This window comes from Catharus ustulatus, chromosome 12, assembly GCF_009819885.2.
Source record: "Catharus ustulatus isolate bCatUst1 chromosome 12, bCatUst1.pri.v2, whole genome shotgun sequence".
Taxonomy (NCBI): Eukaryota; Metazoa; Chordata; class Aves; order Passeriformes; family Turdidae; genus Catharus; species Catharus ustulatus.
Genome location: NC_046232.1, coordinates 13,166,667 through 13,183,735, shown reverse-complemented (window position 1 = coordinate 13,183,735; position 17,069 = coordinate 13,166,667). Strand labels below are relative to the sequence as shown.

Here is a 17,069-nt window from a genome sequence, read left to right as displayed (position 1 = left end):
GATGCACTCACACAGGATGGAGCCTTTGTCACACATTCCCTAGAAGAACAGTTATGATAGCAAGAGCAATGTTCAAGCCTAAAGCCATATCAATATTTCTTCTTAAACAAGCAGAAAATCGTATTTTTAAATCACAGTGAAAGATCAGCCAGGTTCGAATTGATTCTGCATATTTATTTGGGGCTTGGATGGTTTAAACAAAACTACTTGATTTATTGGAGCTGATACACCAGGACTTAAAAACTTTTAATTATTTGCATTTTTTTTTTAAGTCTGTCTGGTTTGGGATAGTATTCTTTTTTACATGCATACAAAATAATTTCAACCAGCAACACTAGCTGGATGACAAACCTGGCTTTTTACACAGTGTTGTGGGAAGGAGCTCTAAGGTGTAGGATGGGGAGGATGAGAAGAACAAGCCAAAGATGAGCCCCATCCCTTGTGAGGGGACTCAGCAGGACAGGGGCTGGAGGTGGGTGACAGGAAGGAAGGTGAAATGCTGCTCCAGACAGGTATTGTGTGTGTTTGTCAAAGTCACCTTCAATTTGAAGTTCAAATCTATACAGGAATAGCCTGGACACTTGATCACACTCTGATATTCTTAACAATCTAGTTTCGATTAAAAGCTCACTGCTCTGAGCACAGGAGTCAAATGCTAGAGATAGATACAGACAGATGGGCTTCTTGCTACACCCAGAGAGCAATAATATGACCATTAGCTTAGTCTAAAAATTAATTGTCCTTTTATACTTACAATTCTTTCAGCAGAAAATCAATACTTCATTTCAGCAACTCTGCCTTCCTATGAGCATGATTTTTCCTGTGGAGCTGAAGGCAGGTTTAATCTTTGTTTTTAATTCACTGTTTGGCATTTTGTTTTGGTTGTTGGACTATTTTATTTCTTGCTTTACATAATGACTTTAAAGCTTTATGCTTAGCTTAGTTTATGCAAACTCCTTTATTCGATCTAGCCTCAGTTATGGTCAAGAGACAGATTCCCTCCACACTCCTGCTTTTAGCTAGTTGTAAATCACTGGATGTCAGTATTCCATCAGAAGACTAAGGACATCATTTACAAGAGCCTAAAATTTGAAAACAAATAAACACATAAATCAATCTGGGGAAAGTTTTAAAAATTGCTGTTGCACAAATGTTTCCTTCCTACATAGCCCCATGGCAAGAATAACATTAATCTTCATTGAGAAAAAGATGCACTTAAAAAAGCAAACAAACTACAAAAAAAACCCAACCTGTGGGCTGCTTATAATTTGAGAGCATCCTAAATCAAATAATCATTTCTCAGCCACTTCAAGGAGCATGTGGAATTACTCATTAACAAAAGATTAAAAAATAGATGGTTGTGCTTGGGAACAAGTCACTGTTCAGAGCTGTGGAGTGAACTGAGGGACTGTTGGGATCTGGAGTAAAATGTGTTTCCAGCCTCCCAAAGCTCAACTTGAGTGAAAAATCCTTGACTAAACCTAGCTGAGGTGAGAACACCTGGGAATCTTTCTCAGAGACTGGAATTGGTCATTCAGAGGTAAAATAGAGGGGTGGCATCAGTGAGGCACTTTATGGGTTGCTGGCTGGACACAAGAGGGGGAAGTGTAGGACCCAAGTACCAAAATGAAGAGCAGGTAATGCAGGATGATGCTGTGGATGTTGTCTTTGTATCAGTTCCTTTACAATCCAAAGGAGAGCGGGAGGAGAAAGAAAACCCAGAGCTCCCTCAGGCCCCAGCCTGGGATTTTCCTTCCCCTCCCTGGCACTGTCCTGGCCAGGCTGATCCCTGGGGAAGGGAGCTCTGTGACTCCTGTGTGTGCTGCAGGGACATTCCTTTGGTTCCCTGTTGGTGTTTCTGCTGTGGTGAGAGCGCTGCAGGGATTGCACAGCGTGCATCAGCCCATCCTTGCAGCCCTGGCTTCCACCCTGGGGCTGTGGAACATTGGCTCATCCTTCAGTAGATAATGCCCAGAAAATGCAAAGCAATGCCTGTGATATGAAAAGTTTAGATGAGCCTGAGAAGGAACATCTGTCTGAGCAGGAGCATCCTCCATGCCATGTGTGTGTTGATAAGGGGGCTGCAGCTGCTCTCCTGTCCCTGCTGTCATGCACTGAGTGCATCTCCTTCCTTCAAGGCAAGAGGCAAATACAAAGGAGTCTTGGAGAAACAAATGGATTAGGCTTTTAAGCCACAGCTTGTAAGGTCTGAATAGATATGATATAAACTCATTTTAATGGAGTATCAGCTTTTTAAACTCTCTGCTGTTTAAATCCTCTGAAAGGAGACAAACATGCCTGTTGGTCCTGGCAGTTATTTTATAAATCAAACAATGACTGTTAGCCAGGAGAATTATAAGCAAAGATATGGAGAAATTTTTCACTGCAGCAAAGCTGACAAGGAGGAAAAATGACGCATATTTTTCTTTACTGCTCTGAATTGTTTTATTACTTTCTTTTACAGAAACAAAAGGCTCACTTCAAGGTAGAACAGCAACTCCTTTCTACATAAATATTACCTTGTGGTGGTGATGTCCAGTATTCTCTGACTTGCAGGATACCTCTCAAAGACACATCTTTTGCCCTTTCATCTTGAAAATGCATACAGATCAGATTGAGGCTGTATCAATATTTTTCCAATTGAGGAAAAGTGTTGTGGATGAATTCTCAGCAAAAATAGCTGGGTTATGCCTGTAGAACTGCCACATAGGCAAAAAGAAATCATGTAGCCCTCCTTCATCTCTGAATCACTTATTTCAAATCTAAAGTTAAATTCTTGCTAATGAAAGTAACTCATAGTCAATAAAGTTTTAATAAATGAGCAGCAAAACATCAAAAATAGTTATAGGTGGCTTTGCCATTGTAATAGCTGCAGGTACTCTTTAATCCATACTGATAACTAATTCATACACTTTTTTTTTTTTTAAACAGGCTTTTCTCAAATACTTCAGAAATTTGTGGGGAGAGGAATTTGATCAATTAAACATAAGCAGAAATCAAGCTCAAAGTCCAGAGTGTATTTTGGCTTGAAACAAGACAAACTGACCCAGGCTTTACACAGGGCTTCCATCAAAGGCACTGCTCCTGTCTGCTCCTTTTCTGAGCCAGTTTGGTCTGCAGGGGATGGGGAGGGTGGGTGTTTGCAGCTTGTGCTCATGCACAGAACCTCTGTGCTCTTGCTCTGGTTCTTTGTGGTGATCTAACCAGGGCTGTGATGCCAGCTGAACCACACCTTAAACTGAAAAAAAAAAAAAAAAAACCAACAAACATGCACAGGAGTCTCAAAGACTGGAAGAATAAGCCTGAGATGTATTAGAAGTACAGACCTGACTGCAAAGCAGGACATGAGGTTGAACAGTGTCAGCATCTGCAGCCAGGTCACTGGGCAGAAATGGGGTGCCAGGAGGAGCAGCCCCAGAGCCCAGAAATGTTCTTGGGTAAGGATGAGAAACCCTCAGAAAACAATGGCAAAACCAGCCCTGCTTGAACAGATTTATCTCTCCTCCATGGTATGAAGACTAGGAGGAAAGAATAATTGAAGATCTGGAATGAAAAGTTAGGGGCCCCAGGTGGTCCCAATGAGTTTGGGTTAGGGCTGTTTGAGGGAGCAGAGCCTTGTGCTACCTGGGACACCCACAGCAGCCCTCTGCTTCTCTCCCTCTCCAGCTGGAAAGCCAGAATTATTGCAGCATGTTATCTAATTTCAGCTATAATTTGCCAACAGGAGAAGCAGAAATATCATTACTAGTTTTTCCCTGTTTTCTTTTCTCAAGAGAACAGTTTTTCTCCTGCTACTATAAGAGCTGGGAGAATGAAAGTTGGCTGGTTTTCAGAGGCACTGAGTGCCTCCAGCACCATCTGGAGCCAGTGTGAGCAGCCAAACAGCTCCACAGCACAGAAAATCTTCCTGTTTTCAGACCCTCCCCTTTCTGCACAGCTCTGCATATGAACTCTGCACAAAAGATTCTTTCTGATGAGGATCCAGTTGGCATGCATATAAACTATATTTTCCACTGTCTCCCAACAGGGATGAATTGCATCTTCCTTCAGAGAGAGGCCAGATGATTTTTATTACAAATGAACCAAAACCTTGAGTCAGGACATGCATTACATTTTCCATGACAGCCCTGGCTGGAGTGAAGGATCCTGATAAGAATTTAAGGATAATTGAGCTCTAGTCTATAGCTCTGTAGGTAGCTAACAAATAGAGCAGCCTCCAAATTTGGCATGTCACCAAGCAAGGCTGGGTGAAAGGATAAATGGCCCATTGCTGAGATGAGTGAGGATCAGTCAGGATCCTGATTCTGAGCCCCAGCTGTTCATGGTCCCTGTCTCTTGTCCTTCCCAGGACATGTGGGCAATATCTGCTGTAGTAAATCAAATGTGTCCAAGGCTGTTTTTTGGCACCAAGGCTGGCTGGTAAAGAGCTGCCTGTGCTAATGGGGACAAACTTTTCAGCAGGGCCTGTTGTGTTAGGATAACAGGTAATGGTTTTAAACTAAACTAATCTATTTAGATTAGATGTAAATAAGAAGATTTGTACATGGAGGGTGGTAAAACACTGGCACAGGTTACCTAGAGAGGGTAGTGGATGCCCCATCTCTGAGCAAATTCTAATTAAAGATCTCCCAACTGATTGCAGGGGCTTGGAGTTTGATGACCTGTAAAGGTCCTTTCCAACCCAAACTATTCTGTGATTCCATGAAATCCTGCTAAACTTGCCCTCTGTGACAGATTTTTATGTTGCAATGTGGTTTTATAGAGGGATGACAAATTAAACTTGTAAACTTTGAGTATCTCTTAGTTGGGGAATGTGTTCATTAGAAGTGCCAGATGGGTGAGTATAAACTGCAGTTTGAGTTTAACCAAGACAGAGAACAGTTAAAAATTATGTCTCAGAATGGTGAAACAATGGGCCTCTTTCTGCCTGGGCTTTGGTGCAGGAGGTGGGCAGAACACCAAATTAGTGACCACCACCACAGCCTGACATTGAAGAGTGTCCAAGCAGTGGAAAGCCTCCCCATGATTCCCACCCTGTTGTCATTCTCATTTCTGGGGGACATTCCCTGGATCACCTTTAGGTGAATGCTCAGGTGCCCATGCCCTGAGTGCTGCTCCAGGCCAGCTCCAGTTCAAGCTCCCTGCAGCAGCTCTGATCCATGCTGGTGATGGCTTTGGCCATGGCTTTGTTTGTGCTCAGGGTTTTGGGAGTGGCTGATGCTTTCTCATTCCCTCCTTCCCTCTCATCCCAAGATATTCCCGGCATAACCCATGGCCTGAGTGCTACCTGTGTTTCCCCATGGGGTTTTTTCTGATCATGTACTCATGTACACTCTCTGAGTACATATGCAGCCTTTTCATCACATCAAGAAAGGTCCTTTTCCTCAGCTGGAAGCTCACTGACTTTTCTATAAAACTTGTAGTCAGAAACACTCTTTAATTAAGACTGTACAGAAAAGAGCTTTGATTCCAGACGTGTGTTACAGCCTGATGTTGTTTTCTCTGTCACTGCAGCAGGTTACTGGAAGTGTAGTCCTTGATTAAAAAGATTGTGGGCAATTACATTCCATCTCCACATCTTCAGGCTAGATCAGTAGCTTGTCAGTGGGTCACTGGGAATCAGACTGCCAGAACCTTTGTACATGTTCAATTTATAAAGAACTGTTTTTGGCACAGCACCCATCAGTCCCAGACAGCCAATACCTTATTAATGCACCATTAGCCACAAGGAACATTTTAAAGTGAACCTAATGTACAGGGAGCCATGAGGGCTTGCCTGAACTGACTCAGCACTTTGGAAGGTCTTTTCTCCCCTGCAGGGATGACTTCTGAATGTGCCCAGATGTCCCAAACCTAAACACTCTCTTACTCCTTGTAGCCATCTTTATTTTGGTTTTTATGGACTGGGATCACTGTGGTTTGAAAGCAGAGAAGCAGAGGGCTGAGGAATAGATAAATGCCATAAGGGAGTTCTCTTTAGGGTAACTAAAATGATCAAAGGGATGATCAGTTGCTTTAAGAGTGTCTAAAGAAGATGGGAAAAAGGTGGCTGAGGAATCATGTTTGACCTATACAAAGATCACTGATCAGGCAAGTGGGGAAATTATTTCCTCCCAATTAAAAAAAAGCAAACAAAAAACACCAGTTTTCAAACAGGCAAATTTGGGGGCATTCAATGAACTAGTACACAACCATCTTGTTATTCAAAAAAGTAGCTTCTTTATTCAGCAGGTAGTGACTTCCCAAAACTTGCTATCACAGAGGCTGGAGACAGTACCAGTAGGCTTTTTGAACTGGATGAATTACAGACAAAAGTTCAGAAATAGACCCTGAAACCACTAATCAGAGTCTTACCTATGACTTCCTAATGCAGTAGTTGTGGATATTGCAGGATGAGCTAGAAAATGTGACCAGGCCAACACAGTGTCCATAAAGAGCACTGGGCTGCCCCAGAAACAGGTTCCTTCTGTTTTATTTCTTGGATTGCCAATGCTTTTGGGCTGCCTCTGAAAGCCCCTTTAAGATCTGATTGAATTTCAGCTTCAATCTCTATTTGTATCTGTAAGTAATGCAGCTCTAATACTTTTAAAACCAGGCACTGATCTTCACTTCTAGTTTAACTCTGTCTCTTTATATTTACTGAATATATTTATATTCAGTGCAATAATGAGATTCCTCAAAATCTCTTCATGCATGAAAAGAAACTAAACTCAAACAGCTCAGCCCTATGAATAATAAGGTGAGATGTGTCCCAGTGGGTCCCTGCCTGGCCATGGCTGGTATTTCTTTATTGTCACAGGCTCGTTTTGTGCCCACGCTCTTGGAAGTTTAATTAATTGCAAATGCAGGCAGTGGAGAGTTGCTTCCAGTACAGGTGACTTTGGGCCAGCAGCAAGTATACATCTAAGATATAGGAATGACATCCCCACATCTGTGTGTGCTGAAAAAGAGACAATTCCCTTTGAGCACCATCTCAGCAGACATAGCTCAGCACAGAGCATGCAGACAATGATCTCTAAAACTGAGCAGGGAGCACGACATGATGACACCATTAGGATTAACTAGATTTTCCTACCTCATTTGGTGTACTTCTGTGTGAAGATTTATGTTAGAACTAACAGGGCTGCAGTCACGACTCAATACAGAGCTAGATTTTTCTGAGGTAAATTTTTATATATATGCAAATTCAGATCTGGAACTGAATTTTTCAATTTTATTTTATTTTTATTTTTAAATTAACTATTCTTTGTTTCCCCTTGGGCTGTTTACTGTTTTTCCTGCAAGGTCTTCTAGATGATCCTAGTGCTGGTAGGGAATGACTCCAGATCTCCCACAGGTTCCATGTGCTGCAGCTGAGCCTGGAGCATCTGGAAGGACAGGACACTGAGCTCAAACACAGCCCTTGCTTTTCAGCTTCTCAGCTGCAGTTCTGCCTGTGCTGTTCCATCAGTGCTGTGCTCAGAAGCTGCTCCTGCTCATGTGCCAGGGACAGTCGGACTTCTCAAAACAGGGTTTGGTTGAGGAGGGGGGATTGAAGGAGATTTGTAACTCCATTGTGGTTCAGCATAGGACTTCTCTTAGACAGCAAACAAGAGAAACTGGTTTTGCTCAGCTCTGCAGTGCTTCTGATTCACAGAAAAAAAAGCCTCAGATCTTCTCCCATTTCACTGCAGATTGACACAAAGAATTATCTGGATGCTGTGGCTGGGGGAAAATGGTTCCCTCTATATAAAAACGCTGACATTCTCCTTTGAAAGCCTCTGTGTATAATAAAAATCCTGACATTCTCTTTTGGAAGCCTCTGTGTAGGTACAGCCTGGCCTGCAGAGGTGTGTGAGATGCTCAGGGTTTTTGCAGGGGCAGCTGACACAGTCACAGGGATTATCTGTGGCAGCACAAGGAAAGGGGCCATGTTTTGTTCCAAATTGTCTCTTTAGAGCAGGGTTGTTCGAGTCACCTGTAACAGGGAAGCACAGCCCTCAATTCTAGCTGAGTTTAGGAACTAACACTTCCAAAGGAAGGCAAATAAAATCTTACTACTTCTATTTTTCTGAATTGCTGAAACTAATTTTTAATTGGGAAGATGCTAGGCAAAGATACCAAGAAGCTCTTTTAAAAGCAGAAACACGTAAGTCTACCCAGCCTGTGAGCCTGGGCTCTGCCTTCTCTTGGGCTGCTCTGCAAAGGGAACTTTGCTAAAGGAGATTTCCTCCAGCATCTCTCCATGCATGGGATGCCCCAGCTGCACCCTCTGAGGGGCCAGCAATGGAGAGCAGCCTGGGAGTGCTGTAAATGCAGTTCTGGCAAATCTGGCAAGCAGCAAAGGCGTGTCCAGGCTGGTGGCTGGAGCAGATGGGGTTGGGCAGGAGGCTGAGGAGCTGCTCACACACAGCCTGGTGTCCCTGCTGTCACCGAGGTCACAGCCCTGCAGTGACACACTCTGAATAATGGGGCAGCATGGCAGGGCTGCCCCAGGGACCCTGCCTGGGCTGGAGGAACACTGCATTGCACACCATTCAAAGGCTGTGAGATACACAGCACTCAGCCAGAAAACAGCTCTTTATGGGCATGCTAAAATATGGCCTGCACGTGGTTGGTACCTCTCTTTGAATGACTTTCTCCCAGCAGAGTAAAATGTCTGGCTTCTATTTACATGACTGTGAGCACCCTTGAACTAAATTAGTTTTGTTGGACTGGCAGTGGGAGGGTTGATTCCCAGAGAAATTCTTTTAATAATAAAATGCCTCATAAAAACTGCATTGACTTCAACCAGGCAGACTGTGGGCAGCCAGAAACTTCTGAGAGCTTCACTTCAGCCCAGTGCTTTGGGGCTAAGCAGGACACAAATTCCATCATGGTTGTGCCAAATGTCCCTCGTGAGCAGGAAAATCAAGGGCAGCACTTTTTACATCTGGTGGGTGGGGGCTGAGGAGAGTGTGATGCTCAGTGAGTAAACCTTGTGCTTCTGAGACACCTCTGTGAAATCAGTGGGATGTACAGGCTGGCAGCCTGCACTTGGCATTTCCCATCCTGAGCAGTGATTGAGATGACAAACACAAACTTTAGACCTCCTCCCCCTCAACCTTCTTTATTCCATGCTCACTACTGACTCTGCAGTGAGAAAGGCAGTGGGGTTTGTTCTTTGCTGGGCTCACAAGTCTGAAGGCACCATCTCAACAGCTTCCAAGGCCTCCATAAAACCAGGTCTGAGACTAAACAGCCTCAGGAAATCCTGCTGAACTTTCTCTCTCAGGAAAGCCTTACTGCCAGAAAGGATGCTCTGATGGGAACACTGCATTCCCAAGCCAAATTGCCCTTGGAATCACTTCCCCTTCTCTGCCAGCTAATAAAACCCTAATTTTCTCAAAGGAAAGTTCAAGCAGAGTTTTGACTTTGAAAAATAAGTGCCAGCAATTATCTGCCGTTTGATATAGCCAATTCTATTGATATGCAATATTTAATAGGAAGTGTTTAAATATTATAGTAGCAGCATAAAAACCTGCACTTGACCACAAAGAACAGTGTCCAAATTATTCCTTTGGATTCTACTGAAGGTATAATTCAAAGTAAGTCTTCCAGATAGGCTGTCTTGTCTCAACTTGAAACTTCTCCTATGAAGTAGTTTCCTGAGTGCTGCCCTGGAGTGGGTTTATTTGATTTTTTTTTCCTTGGTGACCTACTGCAGTGGACACCAATTAAAGCATTTGGCAGGTTTCTCAAAACTCAACCTTGAAACTGTGGAGCAATCTACTGGTGAAACGTGGCCAGCCTATGCATATCTGTCCATCAAATGACCCTGGAAATGCCCTGGTTAGGAAGGAAAGTAGATTTAAGAAATTGGGATATCCTCTCCACACAGCACCCTGGTGCAGTTTGTACTGCAGGGACTCCTCTCCACCCCCTTCTATTTCAGGTCTTCTGACAATGCTAATTATGGCAGCAAGTGACTTGCATCAATGACATTCAGGGAACACAAGCATTTGTGGGCTTGGGAGTTCTTGAGCATTGCCCTGTCTGCAAATTTTTCTTCTTCCAGTGAAAGTGTAATGGTTTGCTATTTATATGTGTTTAGGAAAACTCCTTTGCTATACATTCACCTTTTTTCTACTTTATCCCCAGTCTTGGATAACAAATATCCTCAGAGACCTGCTCTGTTGTAGGCAGGGACTCTAAAACCTATCTTCCCTTGTGTTGTGTTTTTTTAAGCTTGAGAAGCAACATTGCTTTTCTAACCCTAAAAACATAGCCTGGGAACTGGATCTAGGCTCTTTGCTACCTCATGAATCACCACACAGGGAATGATTCTGCACTGGAACTTGGAACAGCCTAATAATTCAGGAGCCAGGAGACATCCTAGCTCCCACACACACCCTGGCCTTACATATGGCATTGCTGCATTGCTACTGGATATAAAAAGCCTACAGGATCTGCTTCAGTCAGAAAGCAGCTGGGACTGTGAATGCAGATGAGAAGCAGACTTAATTCACTCAAGGAAAACGAGGCCAATAGAAAACTAACATTATTTTCCTGTCTATAATTGCATTTTAAGTGCATAATAAGTAGATGATGGTAACTATGTGCTAAAGGGTCCAACTGTTCTTAATTGATTAAAATAGCTTCTGAAGGCTGTTCTGCTGTGGATTTAACACACCATGGTATTACACCATTGCACCAGGATGAGTTTGTAGCTAGGTACATGTTTGTTCTCTGGGTCAGAGAGTTCTGCACAGTTCAGAGAGTGTCACTTGGGGCTGACAATCACCTGCCTCTGTCCCACTGACCTCAATAGAGGGGAACTGCAATTATCAGCACCACAACCCTGCTGTCTCCCACACAAGCTGAAAGAGTCTTTCCCAGTGGTTAATATAACATTCAGCTTCTAGAAATAAGCAGAGATTGGTGGTCAGGCAGGCTGAGCTGGGGGCATTGTGCTCAGCTGTTCTTTTCTTTATTTCTTTCCCTCTATCCCAATGGCAAATCTCTAGTATCAAACTCTGTGGTTTTTCAGTTTGGATGTTTTAAACTTCCCCCTCAATAACCCAGAGCAGACCTGGGAGTGAGCACAGGATCAGCCAGGCTGGCAAAGTGCAGGGAGGGGAGGGTGATGGAGGATTTGGGATAGACAGGTGGAAAAAATCCTTTATCCCAGGCTAGCAGGGTGAGGGGGACCATGCCTGGCTCTGTCCTGGTAAACGTTGCACTGAGTTAAAGAAGCATGATGAGACAGGAACTGAATCTGTCCTCTGTGGGAACTTCAGACCTGAGACTGCATCTGTTTCTGAGTCTTGTATTTTGTATCTCAGAGATGGGGGAAAAAAGGTGAATATTTTCCCTGTAAGAGGCCGAAAAATCAAGAGTCTCTTTTCTCTGTGCAAAGAAGATACTAGGAAAAATAGTTTTCAGTAGGGTCCTGGAATGAAAACACTATTTATCCTACCAAGGCTTTTGTTCTCCAGCCAGAGAATGAGGAGTGCAATTCTGAAGTGTCTCGAAGTTGGCTGCAGTACAGGTTGCTCAATATTAATTAAAAAAGAAATAACAACAGCATAATCATTATGACCAGCCCAGTGTTTTATTCCACCTTCTTTAAATAGACTAAATAAATCACTGACTTAATAAATATTTTCCATGAAGTAGCATGGCAACTGCTGCAGCTCACTGGCAGGCGTGCAGACAGCAGAGTCCTGGCAGAACCTGAACACCCACATTTGCAAGGCAGCATCTCTGAGCCTGTCTTTAATTGCTGAGCCTTAAATCACACAACCCATCTTGCTCTAGGCTCATGTGTCTTATGTTAACCTGTTGTCAAAATAAATTTGACTTGCAAATATACAAGAGCTGGGCTGATACTTTAATTGTAGATCACTTACCTGAACACAGTTTTCTTGCCAGGATTTAAGCCTGGCTTTAAATAGCTACTAAGGGCAGACCTGAGAATAAAGCAGTGAGGACAAGATAAATAATTGCATTTAGGTTCTTAATTTCTTCTAGACTTGCTTAACACTTCCCAGATTCACAGAATGTTCTGATCTGGAAGGGACCCATGAGGATTATTGAGTCTAGCTTTGAGTAAATGTCCATGTGGATTGATCAGCACCCTGCTCAAACCAACTGAGCTAAGGCTTGAATGAGAACAGAGATTTCTAGGAAGGATTCAAGAACCAATTTATTCCTATGCCTTTGGCTTTTAACCTAAGTCCAGCTAATGCTGTCAGATTTAAAATATGTGCTTGGTTTGCTGGAATTGCCTGTACATTGCAGTCTCTGTACTGGACATGGCACTTCTCCCAGTCCCCACCTTTATTATTGAATGTTGAGGCAGAAAATTGAAGCATTGCTAACTAAAGTAGGAAGGAACTTCTCAACTTTAAAAATTAATGCATTTATCTGGAATCCTCCCTGGAATTCAGATGGTTTCCTCATATCTCAAGAAAGAGTGACCATCTCTTTCCTGTAGGTTCATATGCATGAAATAATTGTAATCCATGTGATAAGTGATATGAAATTGAGCTGAAAAAAACTCATAAATCTGTGCTGACCATGCATATTATTTTTTAAAAGGCTCAAAATAACTTGGTTAGTAAATGAATACAAAGCCTTTGACATTATGGATGCTTCAGACTCATATCCACACAGCTGCTAAAATGGAAGTTTGTCATCCCAAGTATTAAATTGAAGGAAGGTCAGAAAAATTAATTAAGCAACTATATAGGAAGCCTGACCTAGCAGTCATTAGAAACTAAAATCAATGGGTATTTGTCTTGCAGGACAAAACCATTACTGCTTACAGAAACATTAAAGAACCATGGACTTGGACCAAGTAGACAGAAATCTATTTTGGAAGGCTTTTCTTCTTAACACAGGACATTTTCAAGAGTATTTAATCGCACTTTTTCATTTTGGAACTGAATGGTAAATCCTATACCACAGTGACTGAGACCACAGCCTCACATAACCCATGGAGCAGCATTTTCCCTAAACAACAGCAGATTTGTCAATGCCTGACTTTATTAATATAATATGAAAGCAAGAGTTCTTGCAGCAGAAGGAGAGCTCCCTGGGATGTTAGTGAATGACAAAGCCAGCCTTGGCTCCTGGCATGTGCAGAAGTTCAGGACTGGCAGCTCTGCACTGTCAGAACTCAGAACACAGCCCAGGTCAGACCTCTGGGAACATCCTCAGGATACCTGGAGTTCCATATTCTTATCTGGGAGAGTGCAGTAAATAACACAACACACATTCATTTTTTAGCCTTATTGGTTCTGCCCGTTTCAGTGATGTTAGGATCACGTCTGCAGTGTCCCTGAGCCCTCTCCAGGAATGGCAGCACTCATCTCCAGCCTGCTGACAGGGCTGAGTATCTCCTTGCTGGGATTTAGAAACTTGGAAGTTTTGAACTTTTTGTGGTTTTTATACTGATTTTTTTAGGTAATGCAGTTACAACATTTACATCTCCTGTTATTGTATCACAGGCTGCTCTTAGGTCTCTGAACTATTTCTCTCTTTGTATTTCACAGGACACAACGTTGGTAACTGCAGTTAGATCTTTCAGGTGCTAGTCTTGTAAGAAGAAAAACTACTTAGCTTTCAGATTTATTTGTTTGTGGCCCACACGTTGCCAGACTCTAATTGTAGATGAAGTCCACCAAATGCTGGACTTGGTGGCAATGATATAATCTGGGAGTGTTTCACTGTAAGCTCAGGGCAGTGACTGGGAATAAAACTTCTCCCTGCTTGATGTGGTTCAGCTGTAGATAAATGAGCACTATGTGCCTTGGTACATTCCCTGTGCATTCTGCTTCAGTGGTTCTCTTCCTCTTATTTTGATTTATTTTTTTTTTTCAGCATAAACTTAACATAAGACAGAGCTGTGCAAACTCGATAACCTTAAGGAATTATTTGGGACGCAGTGATCTAGGCATAATTCTCTCCTCCTTTATACCCATAAACAACAAAGGCCATAAATCACCTTCCATCTGCTTTGGCATGCAGTGGCACTCAGGAAATGCTATGCAGGGCTCTCCATCATGCAAATCTAGGCTGGGATCCTGTGGCCAGTGAAGTCAGCAACGTAAAAACTTGCTTCCAAAAAACAAGCAAAGAAAATCACAAGACTAAATCTTGATTCCTCATTCCTTTCCTGGGTTTTTTGGTCTTTTTTTTTTTCTTCAATTGTTGTTTTTGGGATTCTTTCGGTCTGCCTTTACCTTAAAAACATCCTTTTCCTCATTTGACAACCTCTAATCTAAATTTGGTTTATTTTATGAATCCTGTTTTAAAATATAGGAGAACTGAGCTGTATAATGCCAGCTTTTTTTTTTTGAGGAGGAGGATGGGTGGGTGGAGTGTGATTTTTAGGAGAAAATCTTTTTGAGGGTTTGACTCCAGATACCTGAAGTGATTCTCCACTCTGAAAATGTGCACTCAGAAACTTTAAACTACAAACTGCAATATTCAGTTGTTAAAACAGCAAATTATGTGAGCAGGGTGTTTTACTGCTGTGATTTGAACACCTTGGAAATGCTGAGGCATATTAAAATATTTTGAAGGCATTTAATGAATAATAAATGCATTTATTATTGCTATGCCACTCAAGCAGGGAAAACAACATCAGCTTGCATGAAAATACGTCGGCAACTGCTCTGCAGCAAACAGAGGTTGATTATACACAAATCTTTCCTGTGGTTGGGCTAGAAGTATTTTCTTGAATGCCTTTTACACATCATTCCTCCCTTTTTGCAAAGGAGAATTGTGGTTTTCCCTCTTTGAATGCACTTGCACTTCCTCGCCTCTTTTAGTTCCAGCAACTGGAAACGATTTCTTCCTTCTCCTTTTTTTGTAACCTGGTGAAAAAGTGCTTTCATTCCTTCACAAATTCCTTTTCTAAACAGTAACCAGCCAGGACTTTACGGAGCAGTGATTTTCACAGCACCCTTTCAGTGTCCCCAGAGCTGTTCTGCTGTACAAGCAGATGCAGTGGATTTCTGAGAAGGATTGAAAGGAAATGACTCCAGATTTTCTGCTCTGTACTCACACCACTGTTCTAAGCACAGCTTCTCAGAAAGTTACAGAGATCTGAAAATGTATCTAAAAGAAAAAGGTATACAGAATAATCTTTGCTATTTTGATATGATTATTATTCATTCAAATGCATTCTCCCCTGCTGAATGTATTTTTATGAGACCTTTAGTAATTATTTAACACCCTGAGTGTTAATTTGTTTATGGGCCCAATAAGCAGCATGTTAATCCAAGTTTATATTAGCAAGAACTGTGTGGGAAAAAAAAGAAAGTGCTAATACAATGGGAAGAAACTGTAAGAACAGAAATCAGAAAATTTTGCTGAGCAAATCTATTTAGAAATAAAATTCTTTCTTTTGTATAAATAAGGTGGGAGGAAACTCCTTAAGATAACCTTACAAAAAGATCAAGTGGGTAAAAGAAGTGCAGTAGTCAGACCATGTTCTGTGATAAAAGTATGTAAATTATTGTAGAAACTTGATTGTTCCTCTCCTTTTTACTCTGATATAAATTGCACTTAGAGCATTTACTGATTTTTATTTCATGATAACACAAATATGGGAAAGAATATAGTAAGTACTGGACCAGATCCCACTTTCGTCACCTCTGCATGTTTGATCTTCTAATTCTATTCCTTATTTTAAATTCTCTTTGATTTCAAGGCTTTCAAGGTGAGGAATATTCTTGACAGCAGCAGTGACATGGCACAGCAGCAGGACTGGCACAGCCATCTGAACCTTTTGGGACTCCTCCTGCTCTCTCCTCTCTCTAACAGTATCACTTTGCAAAATTAATTCTTTTAGAGAGTAATGCTTTAATAATGGAGGAAAAACACAAGTTTAGAATAAACTGTTGTTTGCTGCTATGAAGTAAGGTGGGAGATTAAATCGTAGATCATGTACAGGAAAGGTTGAAAATTAGTCTAATCACTCAAAAATTTGGAAGGAACAGCTATTCTTATTTTCCCCTGCTGGTTACTACTCTGTTTTATGGTTTAAACTGCTTTAAAAATGCTGACTTTCTCTATGCCATAGAACTTCAAAATATGTCAGAGAAGTGCTATTGGGCAGTTGTGTAATAAAATTACTGTCTGCTTGCAATCATATATTCTGCTGCTGTCCAAAGATCATCTTCTCTCAGGACACCCACTGAATTTAATAGAGCTGGGGGAGAAATTTTTCTTTTCCTGATCAAACTTATCACATTTCCCAGACAGTCAATGGGTGAGACACTTTGTTGGCTCATGTGGTGAAGGGGGGAAAAGCAAGGAAAATGTCCTAGCCAAAGAGCTGGGGGTCTAGTTTGGTGCTTTAGAATTATTCCTGCCACAGTTTCATTTCTCCCTGCAGAGCTGAGCCCCGTGCTGGTGCTGCTCCAGCTCTGGGTGAGGCAGTCCTGGTCCTGCTGCAGAAAACAGATTTGAGTTCTGTACCTGTGTGTTGGTGATGGACCATGGTCTTTTCCCAGAGAAACAGAGATGGCAATGCTCTTTGAGAGGTCCCCAGAGCTGCTCTGCCTCTGTCCCATTCCTGACAAGGGAACTGGAACTGGCTGCTGTGTCATTTGTGAGTTAGGGTTCTGTGGCACCACACAGCTTGCCCTTGCAGGAGATGCTTTCAGCTGGTGCTGAGCCATTCTCAGGAGCTCTGTGTGCCCCCAGACAAGGTCACTGGGCTCAAACCTCGCCACTTCACTGCCCTGGGTGTGCTCAGACTCCAGACACGGCTCCTGGGCTTGTCACTGATTAATATCCATTATTATCTCCTCAGAACAGACCTAACTCTGCTGCAAACTGTTTTGCATATCATAAACTTTGTGTGAGCAGATGTAACTTCCGAATGGAGGAAGAAAGATGTTGTCACAGGAAACATTTTTAATTTTTTTTTTGGAGAAGGAATAAAAAGTAGGTGAGGCAGCACAGATTCCTGTTGTTCACTGCTATTCTCTCTTTGTGGGGTGACTTGTTCAATTGCCTCCTGTTATGTTTACTAATGTGTAGTTTAAATTGTCAGTTAATCTACCTCTCAATTTAGCCAAAGGTTTTAATGT

The 17,069-nt window shown here is 42.2% G+C and overlaps 1 protein-coding gene across 2 annotated transcripts in view; it reads right to left on the bottom strand.

Annotated features, from left to right (window-relative positions):
• The window catches only part of CTXND1 (cortexin domain containing 1), a 35,426-nt gene that overhangs the window by 8,914 nt on the left and 9,443 nt on the right, over positions 1–17,069 (bottom strand). The window lies entirely within an intron of this gene.